Raw genomic sequence first — 13948 nt, forward strand, 5'->3', positions numbered from 1 at the left:
CAGGCTGGTCTCGAACTCCCAGAGATCCGCCTGCCTCTGCCTCCCAAGTGCTGGGATTAAAGGCGTATGCCACCACTGCCCTGCTCCCTGGATATGCTGCTTTGAGAAACCTTCTGCTCAATGAGTGTTGATCACCATGCTTACAAAGGAGAGACTTCGATGGCTTCATATGACTTGCATTGATCAAACTAGTCCAGAATATTCACTGATCTAATAGAAAGAAACAACAAACCCTGATGAGGATATCTGACTTTAAAGAGGAGAATTAAAATAGACTACAACATAAAAAGAAACAAGATAGTGTATGGGATATATTCTGGAGAGGAAATCCATCCCAAAGTGATCACCACTAGATATGTAAGTCATTAGCAATTGAGTAGAAACTGTCAGATACATTTTCAAATAACTAAAAGAAAATAGCCCTATTATATCCATAATATTTATTAGACTATTTAAATTTATTTAATGAGTACTAAATGATGAAAGGCAACAATGGAAAACATGAAACTCAGTGGAAATAATCAAATACATAGAAATATAAAAAAACCAGGATATCACAACATTATTCATTTCCCTAGTCATCAGAATAGGAAGGACACCTGGATGTAAATTTAAACAGTAATTCCTAACAGAATTATTAGAAATTTGAATCATTTCAAAATTATAATCATGTGTAGCAGGGTTATTAAGAAACCAGAGACAAATATTGGGGTTCAGCCTGAAGGTCAGAAAAGCAAAACAGCCAGCTATTGGCTCTTACCTCTACCTTAGTCTGAAATGGCGATTCTGCCCCCAGGAATCCTCAGAATGAGATTGTGTCTGAGAACTGTCGCCTCCCATCTTATATTCTTCTCTAGTACTGTGGTTTAATGTGTACACCATCACTGCCAGGTTTCTATGGCAAACTAGTGTGGCTACTGGGATTAAATGTGTGTATGTGTCACCACTGCCTTGTCTATAAGGCTGACCAGTTGGTCTGTTTTATTCTCTGACCTTCAGACAAGCTTTATTTATTAAAATATAAATCTTCACTATTTTTAAAGGTTTGAGTATAGTTTCATATTAATAAGAAATATCAGTATAGAGATTTGAACTACATTTAAAACAAAGAGCAATCGTGAAGTTTAAAATATAATGTTGGAGATGACAATTTTATTAGACAACTTTTATAAAATTGAGATGACAAAAAATTAGAAATCATGAATACAGAACCCATAAGATTAGCTAGTATGAAGAAGAATCATGAAGGAGGAATGGCCAGAAACTCAAAATCTATGGAACACTACCAAGAACACCAATACAAATATGTTGGAAGACCCAAAAGAGATGGGGGAAAGGAATGAGAGAGACAGAATTTAGTTCGTAATTGCCTTTTCGTCTAATATATAATGAAAAGCATGTCTACATATCCAATAAATATATCAAGTAAATGAGTCAAGTATAAATATAAAAGTTCTCACTAAGATCAAAGGCTAACTTCTGATAAATTGCATAATATAGCAGAGGGCTCGGGATGATACATTCAACATCTTGAGAAGACAAATCCTTTTAAACAATGATTGATCATATGTTCAGCAAACTAGCTTTCAACAGAAAATATATCAAGACCTTCCAAGAAACATAAGAAAGAACTGAGCATTTTTAATAACAAAACTGTTATACAATATGTAAAAGAATGAGGAGGTTCTTTAAATGAAAATGAAATTACACTCACTAATAGCTTAAATTGATACGTTCAAATAAATAGCACTATCCAAGGGAAAAATCCTAAGTAAGGGAAGTGAAATAGACAAAAAATGTGAGAAAATACTTACGAAATGCCCAACTGATAAAAATATTAGTATTCAGAATACAGGAAGAATGCTTAGAATTCATCAATAAGAGTGCAAATAAAAGCAATTGAATTGTGCATAAACACTAAACACACCCAAATAAAGACAAATAGGTGACATCTATTTTTAAAGGTTCTTACCATCACTTCTTACTAGAAAACAACCATTATGTACCATGAAACATTAGTTATAATCACTAAGACTCAAGGAACTTACATCAGTGATGGTGAAAATATAGACTACATAGCAACAGGGATATTCACTTGTTGTTTGTGGGAATGCATAATCATACAGCCACTTTGAAAGGTGATTCAATAGTTTCATATAAAATTCAAAATATTACATAGTTTGACAAGGCTTGCATTTCAGGGAGATGGATGGGAGAAATTTTTTTAATAATAGCAAAAAAAATGTTTTACTTGTACCAAAGGCCACATTTCAATGGTTATATCATTGAAGAAGAGGACATTCTACCCCCTCACACACATTACCTGCCAATACTCCTTCTGGAATGGTTGGCCAATGTGACCCTCACCTTATCATGATGAAATATTCAAGAACATAATATTATGCAGGTTTTATGCAGGTATCCACAGGTACGGTTAAGTCATAAGTCCAGTAGTCATGTTGAGTCCAGAAGACTCCCTTTTCTACACATCTCCCATCTTCTCTCTTACATTCTTTCCTCTTGTGCAATGTTTCCGGAGTCATGGAGAGGATGACATGCAAGTCCCATGAAAGCCTGGTTTTGATGTTTTTTCAAATAACTTGAAAAATTAATTGGACAAAACTGTTACACCTGAATTTATTAAGTAACTTACTTTTTAACTCTTAGAATTTGAAAACAAAAATGTCCTTTAGTGTTGGCAGAGGTTTCTGTCCCACCCTGTCCCACACCCGTTCAGCCCCAAAGAAACACACAGAGGTCTACATTTATTATAAACTGGTTGGCCTATGAGCTCAGGCTTCTTATAACTAACTCATATTAGCCCATAATTCTTGCCTGTGTTGGCCATGTGACTTGGTACCTTTCATCAGTGAGGCATTACCATCTTGCTTCCTCTGTGGCTGGGTGACGATAGCAGACTGACTCTTTCCTCTCCCCAGAATTCTCCTGTTCTCATTGTTCTGCCTCTACTTCCTTCCTGGTTGCCTGCCTATATTTCCTGCCCAGCTACTGGCTATCAGCATTTTATTAAAGATAATACAAGTGACAGGATAAAAGACCATTATCCCACAGCACTTCCTACGTTTTTTTTTAATAAAAAAAAGCCAAGAATCTAATATCCTTTATTTAACTTTTGTCCAGACCATTGTCCATAACATATTGTAACCAACACTCCTAAAATAGATACATATTTATAATCCATTTTGGGGGGAGGAATGAGGGAATAGTTTTCCATGCTATTTCCTGCTGATTAAGGACACTGATCATCTTCTGGGGACCTAAAGAAGATTGAGAAGTATGATCAAGTCCTGACTGCAGTATGCTGTGAGGCCTGATCATCTCAGGCAGCAGTCTTGAATCAGTTCTGCATGTAGAACTCAGACATCATCTGGGCCATCCGCTCCTAATGGAGATTTCTCATGGGATCTTCTTCAATCAAACCTGATTTTTCTCAACCCAGAATAAATTCACAGCCTCTCATTTCCTGTAGAAAACAAAAGCAAAACCTCTTCTCCAAAGTAACATATATTTTGACTTATATTTTAAAATCAAGGCATTTTTAAAATATATATGTTGGATTAATTCAGCAACGTTTATAATCAAATGTCTTTTAGCGGCTCTCATTCCTTCCTCAGCCATCAAATAATTCAAAGTGAGCATAAAACATCCAGTATCCAAATTCTCTGTGTGGTTTCAATCCTTACATGGCTTTATTTTAAATTCTAATTCTTTTATTATTACTTTTAATTTTTGACTTTTTGATACTAGGTTTCTCTTTGTATGTTTGGCTGTCCTGGCACTCACTCTGTAGACCAGGTTGTCCTTAAGCTCACAGAGATCTGCCTGCCTCTGCCTTCCAAGTGTTGGGATTAAAGCTGTGTGCCACCACATGCAACTACTCTCTTTCTTTTTTATTTTAAGGACTTCATCCTTTTTCTTTTGTCTCCCAAGCCTACACCTATTTTTAAACATACTGTAAACTGTTTAGAGGTTTTTTTTCATCTTTGAATCTATCTTTACTGTATACCTTTCTTTTTCTGACCATATTAGTCTTTCATTTGTTAAGCAATATGGCTAGGATTAAAGCCATGGCTTTGACAGCTGGATCCATCCCATTCCTTAGCTTTCTGAGTCCAGTCTCATGGTGGAGGTTTTGGCTGGAGTCATGTTTATTGCTACAACTCTATAGAGTTTCAAGGTCCATGCCACCACCAAGAAGGATGCTACCAGCTACTCATAAAAACCATTTAAGTGTTTGTTGGTGGGGCCTCTTAAAAGAGCTACAAGACTTTGCTTCTATAGCTGAGTCAGGAAGCCTCTCTTAAATGAGGTGCACTTGCCTCTAGTAAACAGAGCCTACCTGAGAAAATGCTACCAAGAAGCCATGCTTACCTCTGTTCTATTTTATCTAGAATTATTTCCCAAATTCTCTCAGGTTTTAAGTGGATTTCGCTGTTCACGTTGGCGTCATATTTTGGCAGAGGTTTATGATCCACCCAGTCTGTAGCCATTCATCCCCAAAGAAACACACAGAGGTCTACATTAATTATAAACTGGTTGGCCTATTAGTTCAGGCTTCTTATAACTCTTATAACTTATATTAGCCCATAATTCCTGTCTGTGTTAGCCATGTGACTTGGCACCTTTCATCAATGAGGCATTGTTATCTTGCTTCTTCTATGGCTGGGTAATGATTGCGGACTGACTCTTTCCTCTTCCCAAAATGCTCTTGTTCTCGTCACTCCACCTCTACTTCCTGCCTGGTTGACCTGCCTATACTTCCTGCCCAGCTACTGGCCAATTAGCATTTTATTAAAAATAATACAATTGACAGGATAAAAGACCATTGTCTCATAGTACTTTAGTAGGTAAATATGTAATCAAAGTTCAATCTATCTATACAATCAGATATGACTAGATGATGAAGACCTAGAGAAGTGATTCTCAACCTGTGGGTCCCAACCCTATTGGGATCCTTTATCAGATATCCTGTTTATCATATATTTACATTGCAATACATAATGGTAGCAAAAATATGGTTATTGAAATAACAAAAAAAACAAGTTTATGGTTTGAGGACACTACAACATGAGGAACTGTTGTAGTGTCATTGCATTAGGAAGATTGAGAACCAGTAGTCTAGAATAACTTTAACTCCATAGTTATAATTGAGGATGTTTGATTTAAAAACTCTTCCTGTCTAATGCTTGCTGCTCTAAGAATCCAAATACAGAAATATATGATGTCAGGATAGAGTATAGCATCAGAATATTAACAAATTGCAGTAGCATTTTGAAATTAATATCATTACTAGGGAAATAGTGTAAATAAAGCAATTAACCCATTCAATTAATTTTTATGGTGATATAATAGTTATTTCTAATAGCATGTAGCTTTATCACTTTTATGTAATTACTATATTTATAGTATTAATTGATTTCCTGAGAGCCATGAATAACAACTGTTGATTAAATGTGGTATTTCATTAGTATCTTACAGCATTTCACCTGCTTCTCTATTGATCTGGACAGTAGGTCCGCTCTGTTTTGTATTCTTTGCCCCGAGTTCTCATTGACATTTCCCACGTGATGTCAGTCTGGGTCTTGTCAGGGTTGCTGCTGTCTTTTATGAATGTGTTAGGACAGGCTCATACCTTCAATTTTCCTCTTGCTACAAAAAAACAGCCCATTCATCAGCAATTTAGTCTCTGATACTAGTATGCTATAATGCTTTTTCAGCAATAGCTATTTAACTACAAGTATGCACTGTGTTCTGTGTTACTGTTATTTTCATCTTAAGTAAAGTTTTTTTTTCCTCTGTTCAAAATCAAGTACCTATTAGTATTATGCTTGGCAGCAGTCACTATAAACGAATAGAAAATAGTTGTCTTTGACTGATTGGAATAAGGTATAGTGGTTGTTAAATGATACTTAAGAGCAACATTCAAGGAGAGAGAAAGAGAGAGCGAGAGAGAGGGAGAGAGAGAGATAGAGAGAGAGAGAGAGAGAGAGAGAGAGAGAGAGAGAGACTGCTTCTTGTGATATACAGTGTTATTTCTTCCAAAAAGAACAATATTCAAGCTTCCACCCCTCAAAACAGTTTTCCTAAAGGAGGATGGAATCTTATGAAGCAGAGGCAGGGTCATGCTTAAAGTACTTGTCACCAAATTGAGTAAACTTCTCATGTACTACTCTAAGGATTGAGAGATACAGCCGGGGTGAGAAGCATGTTTTTTTTTTCGTCACATTTTTATTAAAGGAGTTAAAAATAGATCTAAGACTAATGAAATGTCTCCGTGGGTTAAGGCCCTTGCCACCAAACACAGAGACCTGAGCTCATGATCCAGAACATATATGGTAGAAGAAATGACTCAAACAAGTTATCCTCTGACCTCCATTAGTACGCGTTGGCACATGTTCCCACCCCTCATGATAAATAAGCAAATGTAAAGTGAATTGAACCTTATCACTGTAGCACTTCATTTCTGTATCACTTACATTTTCTATGTAACAAATCATGTTCCATTTATCACTTTACCACAAATTTGTAGCTCACTGTTATAGGTGTCAGTAAAGCATTTCCTCTGTGTGAACTCCGTTGGCCTTATTGACTGGCACCTAGGGAGGACTCACTCCTGAGTTTGACATTTTCAGGTTGTCAGTTCTACTAACACAGGGACCTGCAAGTTTCACATTCCACTTACAGGGTGCAGGGATCTAAAAAGCAGCAATAGACAAAGTTCCAAACATCACAAACTTGAACACAAACTGTATCACAGACTGATCAACGCTGCAGAACCGTGTGGCTATTTTATCTTCAATGTAAATCTCATCTTTTAATAGAAAGCCCCTTTGTAAACTAATTTTTGCATTTGACTACTGCCTTTCTGTTGCAGATCTTTCAGAAAGCTGCTTTTGTTACTTTCTACTGATTGTTTCCGTCTCCCCTCAAAAACTGATATTTTTTAAATTAAGGAAAAATAGAAACAGCATATTATGCTTTGCAGAGCAATATGTGCATTAAAGATTAAGTGATTAGGCCAATACCAAAATGAGACACAATCATTTCCAGGAAGATTAACACAACCTCAGCATGTGCTATTTTTAAAACCAAGATGATCTTCGGTGGTGACAAGCGATAGTGCTTTCATAGCAGAATATCTCCACCGGGAAAAAAATAAAAAGGACTATCAGCTGGTGATGCTTTGTCTGATGAAAAGATGCTGCTAGATACAGAGAGCCTAAAGACAACTGCAGGGCTTGCTATTGTTTGGTATTGTTAATGTGCCCTTAAAGCAGAGAATATACACGGAATAACACATAGCATCTGCATGCCAATTAGGTTGATACTTCAAGACATTGCACAACTTAAATTGTATGGATTATAGCTGGATTATAGGACTTGTTCCTCCCTGCAATCTTGTGCTAGTTCTCATTTAGAAATGTTCTTCAGCTGCGTTGCACGCCTTTAATCCCCACACTTGGGAAGCAGAGGCAGGTGAATCTCTGTGAGTTCAAGGTCAGCCTGGTCTACAGAGCTAGTTTCAGGACAGCCAGGGCTGTTAAACAGAGAAACCCTGTCTCGTAAAACAAAAAAAAAAGTGTTTTTCATCTATCTATATCAATATATACGTGTGTGTGTGTGTGTGTGTGTGTGTGTGTGTGTTTCCAGGAGAACAGTCTGAGAGGCACATCAGGAAGGAGAATGAAGGGAAGAAACCTCTCTACATTCACATCATCATAACAGGTTCCTCTCATAGCCCCAATATAATATTTCACGCTCTCTCTAGTCTAAAAATACTTTTCTTGAGAAATTCTCTATACATATTAGTATAGATTTTGTAAAACAAACTGTAAATATTAGGGAAAATAGCACTCAATTTCAATGGATTTCTAAAAAATCAAGGACACAACTGGAAAACTTAATATGTAATTCACCCCTGATACTCAGTTCGCCATTACAGGGGCCAAGCTCTGTATCCATTAATCGGTTCCAACACAATTGCAATAGTATGGAGCTCATTGCGTTCACGTTTGGACATTGTTAGGTATTCACTTCTGCACTTCCACAATTAAATGTCCTCTCTTCAGCACTTGTTTTTCTGCCAAGCACACTGTGACGTTGAACAAGGGGTTGGAGAATTCTACCCTAATGAAATGAGAACGTATTGTGAGATAAAATATTGTTTTGAATAAAAATTTGATCAGTGTTCTGGGGCAAAACTCAAATATGAAATATAACAAGTTTATTTTTCATCTCACAGAACATGTTTCAGAAGGAATATGAAGATGATTGCCAAATGTCATTCACAACCTAAAGAAATTGACATTTATTTATTTATTAATACATAAACGAATATCTTGGTTATTGGCTATGTGCAAGCTCCTGAAATATAAAAATCATAATGTAGACAGAGGTTTTGCTATTAAAAATTACCTTTCCAATTATTCTTGCCAGTGCAATTTCTTAGTTTTGAAGAACTCTTATCCAAATCTCTCTTCATTTTTTTTTTGTAACAATGAAAATCAATACAATGTTACACATTATTTTTGACTAGTGATCCTTTATATTAGGGAAATTTTACTTCTGTGATGTTTAGCTATCTCTAGGTATTTTAAGTTCTCAAAACTGTAGAGAAAAACAATAAAAATGCAAAACAGCATCCACAACGGAAGGGTTGCCTCCCAGAGCATAGTAATGAGGGCCCTCTATGTCAGTGGTGCTATGGTTAAGAGACCCTTTAAAGCACTTCTCACAAAGAATGCACACGGCAAAATGCACGTGACACAAACTCTATTTTAAGGAGAAGTTTGTTTTGTAAATACAGAATCAAATCACTATCTTTGCCACATGTTTCCACTTAGGGAACAAAGATTTCTTAAAAAAAAACGAACAAACAAACAAACAAAAAAAAACCTCGAATTGGAGGAAATACCTCCAAACTGTTTGTATTGGACCAACAAGCTGCCTTGACACCACAGCCAGAAAATGACCCCGAGAAGTTGCAGTTCCTGTCGCTTTTTATCGTAGCAATGAACATCTTTGCTTTTTCTTGTTTCTCTTGATGGAGGTGGGGAGGACCTTGGACTTCCCACAGGGCAAGGAATCTGAACTGCTCTTCAGACTCGAGAGGGAGGGGAATGGAGTGGGGGGAGGTGGAGAGGAGTGGGGGAGGGGGAGAGGAGTGGCAGGAGGGGAAGGGAAATGGGAGGCAGGGAGGAGGCGGAAATTTTTTTCAACAAAAAAATAAAGAAAAAAAAGAAAAGAAATGAACATCTTCAAAACAAAACAAAACTCTGTCACAGTAAGGTCTCGCTAAACAAACAAACAAGTAAATAACACTAATGCCCTCGTTACTTGGGTGTCCACTGACAAGACGACAATGCCTGTGGATTGGTGGAGGGTGCCCAGATAAACCACTCTGAAGACAGTTTCGGGGAACAGTTTCACAGAACAGCTTCTACTTTATTGCCTGTGTTCAACTGCTTATACAGTGGAAACCTATTGATTGTTACTGGGTAGCACATTACCTCAGATTAGATAGTGAGCACTCATATGTCCAAGGTTTCTGTGTGAAAGGAGCACATTAGAGGAGAGATGGAGAGTGTGTCCTCATCCACAAGTCAGATACCCGCTACCCATAGGACGTCAGAATTCAGTGAGCATCTTGTGCATTATTGTTATTTAGACGTGCAGTGAGCCAAGTGGGAGGGCTGGACGGTCACGCCTGCATTTTCCCTTACACACTAATGAAGGACTAACGATACTGTTTTAAAGGGTGTCTTTGGGAATTCACTTTCTTCAATGAACCGCTTTGAAATTATTTTAGGTAATATAAGTAAAAATTTCACACTAGTAAAATCTTGCATTGCTTTCCCAGCTCTGTTTAATGTTATAGCTTATAGCTATAGTACATTGACCGTACCTAGTTTACATTGTTCTGCTAGTCTAGTGTGAAACCCACATTGTCAAGTTGCATTTAGGTACCATGATTACATAATAATCTTCAATTTATATTTCTTTTTACAGTTTTCCCTATGTTTCATGACCTTGGTAGTTCAGGTGATTTCTAACAATTCTTGAATGAAGGTTTAGCTAAAGCTATCTCAAGTCTAATCTGGATTTATTGCTATTTATTTCAAAATTTATTGCTATTTATGTACAAAGTATAAAATGATCCCATTGCATAATATGTTATAAATAAAACTATAAAGTCGTATCAGTTGCCAGTTAATAGTATTCTAGCTCTGGCCATTGGGATTTTTCCAGTATGACTTCTGAGGTCTTCCAGGTTATCTACCCACTTCAGTACTGATATTTATTTCTTTTGGTTTGTTTGTTTTATTTTTGTTGGTTTTCAAGACAGGATTTCTCTTCCTAATAGTCCTGGCTGGAATTTGCTTTGTAGACCAGAGTGGCCTAGAACTCACTGAGCTCTGCCTGCTTCTGCTCCCACCAAGTGTTAAGATTAAAGGCATGTGCCACCACTGCCAGACTCTTAAGATGATAGCTACTTGATTTGTTAGGTATCTTACATACTTCTCTAGAGTTATAACCCATTTTCATACTAAATTTAATAGAAGTGAGTCAATAGGTCAAATCCACAATCAGCAAAGAAAGTTAAACTTAACTTTACTGTTAAATCTTCTCAATCATGACAGGAAATAGAGACAGAAACCTTGGTTTTATTTATAGTCAGAGGGATAATACCAGCTGCATGCAAGTTTGTCATTTGGTTTTTCCTTTTTTCTTTCTATAAGGGAAAAAATATTACTGATGAAGCAAAGGAATAGAAGGCATTCCTATACATTTCTTTCAAATTTTAGCTGGGTCTGGAAAATAAATAACCATTTACTTCTCTTTCTATAAGCATACAAACACTGATTAATTGATTGACTGGTGTGTTCATGTGTGTGTGTGGTGTGTTTTGATGTGTGAATGTAGGCACTCACACATATGTGAAATCAAAGGAGAACCTCTCGGTTCCGTCCTTACAATACTTGAGGCAGAATCTCTGATGTTTTGCTGCTGGACTGCATACACAGAGTCACCGTTGCCCCTTCTTTTATTTTTTAAATGCCTTGAACTCAGTTAATTAGAAACATAAAACTTAATCAAATAACTGTGACAAAATTAAATGCTTATTCTTTGACATGAAAGTAGATTGAGGTTCTGGAGTATATATTTATATATATACAAAATATCAGCAATATTTAGCTGCGTGAAAAATAAATTTTCTTCTTATTTTTTCCATCCTTTTCAAAGCATCTGTTTTATGAAACACAGTGGTCAAGAGTTCTTAGTTGATTCCTTTTCAGTTATTAGTCCTGAGCTCATGGCACTTAGTAAAGTGGTTGCTACATGTGGGGAGTTGTCAAGCCTTTCTAACCAAAGTTTAATGAAAAGAGGGTTCTTGTGATAATTGCTCCTTCGTGTTTGGCTTTGGAAATCAGAAACAATGATTCATTAATGGAGTAAGCTGAATTCTCTAATAATATACTAGTTGGCCATGACTTAGAAAGCAACTTAGCTTTAATACTGAGATATGTTTTGTAAACATGACTGTGTGTTTTCCTGCATTTTTATACTTTAAGGATATTTCTTTTTTAGGGGGTTAAAAAGTCCATTTTTTTTATTTTTATTCATTCCAACACTCAGATAAGCATTTTTTTTATAATTTTAGGATATTATATTGTAAGTCTTTGTTTTTCTTTTATTGAATTGAGCTAGACATTTTTCTCCACGCCCCTTCCTTCTTTACCTTTCCCCTTCTACAATGAGTAGATAAGGTAAGAACAGACACAACACCACAAAGAATAATACAACACCAGTAAAAACTAGTGGCCCTACAATAGCAAGACTTGAACAACCAAATCTAAATGAAACAGAAGAAAATGAGCTAAAAAATAAATTTAGGACTTCTTCCTTTCCGATTCGAATCCCCTTGATCTCCTTACGTTGTCTCATTGCTATTGCTAGAACTTCAAGCACTATGTAGAAGAGATATGGTGAGAGTGGACAGCCTTGTCTTGTTCCTTACAGAAAATCAAGAAAAATAAATCAAAAACATGAAAGAAACTTTTCAAGACTTGAAATTTGAAATAGAGACAATAAAGAAAACACAAGCCAAGGGAATTATAGAAACAAAATTGTGAGAAAATTATCAGAAACCACAAATGCAAGCATACACAGTAGAATATAAGAGATGAAAGATAAAATCTCAAGCACTGAAGATACAATAGAGGAAATAGACTTATTGGTCAAAGAAAACATTAAATCTAAAAAAAACTTAACATTAAATATCAAAAAAATATGGAACACCATGAAAAGACCTAACCTAGACATAATAGGTATAGAAGAAGGAGAATTTCAACTCAAAAGCACAGAAAATATATTTAACAAAATCATAAGAGAAAACTTTCCCAACCTAAAGAAAGATATGCCTATTAAGATACAAGAAGCTCTCAGAACACCAGACTAGATAAAAAAGTCACCTGCCACATAATAACCAAAATATTAAACATACAGAATAAAGAAAGAATATTAAGAGTTGCAAAGGGAACTGTCCAAATAACATATAAAGGCAAATCTGTCAGAATTACACCTGACTTCTCAATAGAAACAATGCAAGCGACAAGGTCTGGTCAAGCATTATGCAGACGTTTATTAAGAGACCACACTTGCCAGCCCAAACTACTATACCCAGAAAAACATTCCATAACTGTAGAAGGACAAAACAAGATATTCTAGACAGAACCAGATTTAACTAATACTTTACCACAAACCCACCCATACACAAAGTACTAGAAGGAAAACTCCAACCCAAGGAAGTTGGCTACATCCACAAAAGCAAATCCTAAAGAAGGGAAAAATACACAAAACTAAAATAATAGGAAAAATTTAGTTGTTGGAAAAATCACCAACAACTAAAACTAAAATAATAGGAGATAGTAATCTCTGGTCATTAACATCCTTTAATATAAATGGACTCAACTCACCTATAACAAGCCACAGGCTAACATTAGATAAGAAAACAGAATCCATCCTTTTGCTGCATACAAGAAACACATCTCAACCTCAAAAACAGACATTGCCTCAGAGTAAAAGGTCTGGAAAATATTTTCCAACCAAACGGACCTAAGAAACAAGCTGGTGTAGCCATGTAGACATTAAACTAAAATCAATCAAAAGAGACAAAGAAGGACATTTAATATTAGTCACAGGAAAAATCCATCAAGAGGAAATCACAATACTGAATATCTGTGCCCTGAATACAAGAGTACCCTCATATGTAAAAGAAACACTTATAATGCTTAGATCACACATTAAAACCCACACACTAATATGGGAGAATTCACTCCTCTCTCATTACTAGAGAGGTCTGTCAGACAAAAAAATTAAAAGAGAAATAAGGAAACTGATAGATGTTATGACTCAGGTGAACTTAATAGAAATCTATAGAACATTTCATCGTAACAGAAAAGAATATACTTTCTTCTCAGCACCTCATGGTACCTTCTCGAAAACTGACCACACACTAGGTAATAAAACAAGCATCAAAAGATTCAAAAATATTGGAAAAACCTCATGCATCTTTTCAGATCACCACTGCTTAAAACTAGAATTAAACAGCAACACTAATTCCAGAAAGTCCACAATACATGGAAATTAAACAATGTTCACCTGAATCATCAATGGGTAAAAGAAAAATAAAGGAAGAAATTAAAGACTTCCTAAAATTCAATGAAAATGACCACACAATATACCCAAAATTATGGGACACAATGAAAGCAGTGTTAAGAGCAAAGTTCATAGCATTAAATCCCTACATAAAAAAGCTGGAGCGCTGGGCAGTGGTGGCGCACGCCTTTCATCCCAGCACTCGAGGGGCAGAGGCAGGCGGATCTCTGTGAGTTCGAGACCAGCCTGGTCTACAAGAGCTAGTTCC

The sequence above is a fragment of the Microtus ochrogaster genome, chromosome 8 (assembly GCF_000317375.1).
Source record: "Microtus ochrogaster isolate Prairie Vole_2 chromosome 8, MicOch1.0, whole genome shotgun sequence".
Classification (NCBI taxonomy): Eukaryota; Metazoa; Chordata; class Mammalia; order Rodentia; family Cricetidae; genus Microtus; species Microtus ochrogaster.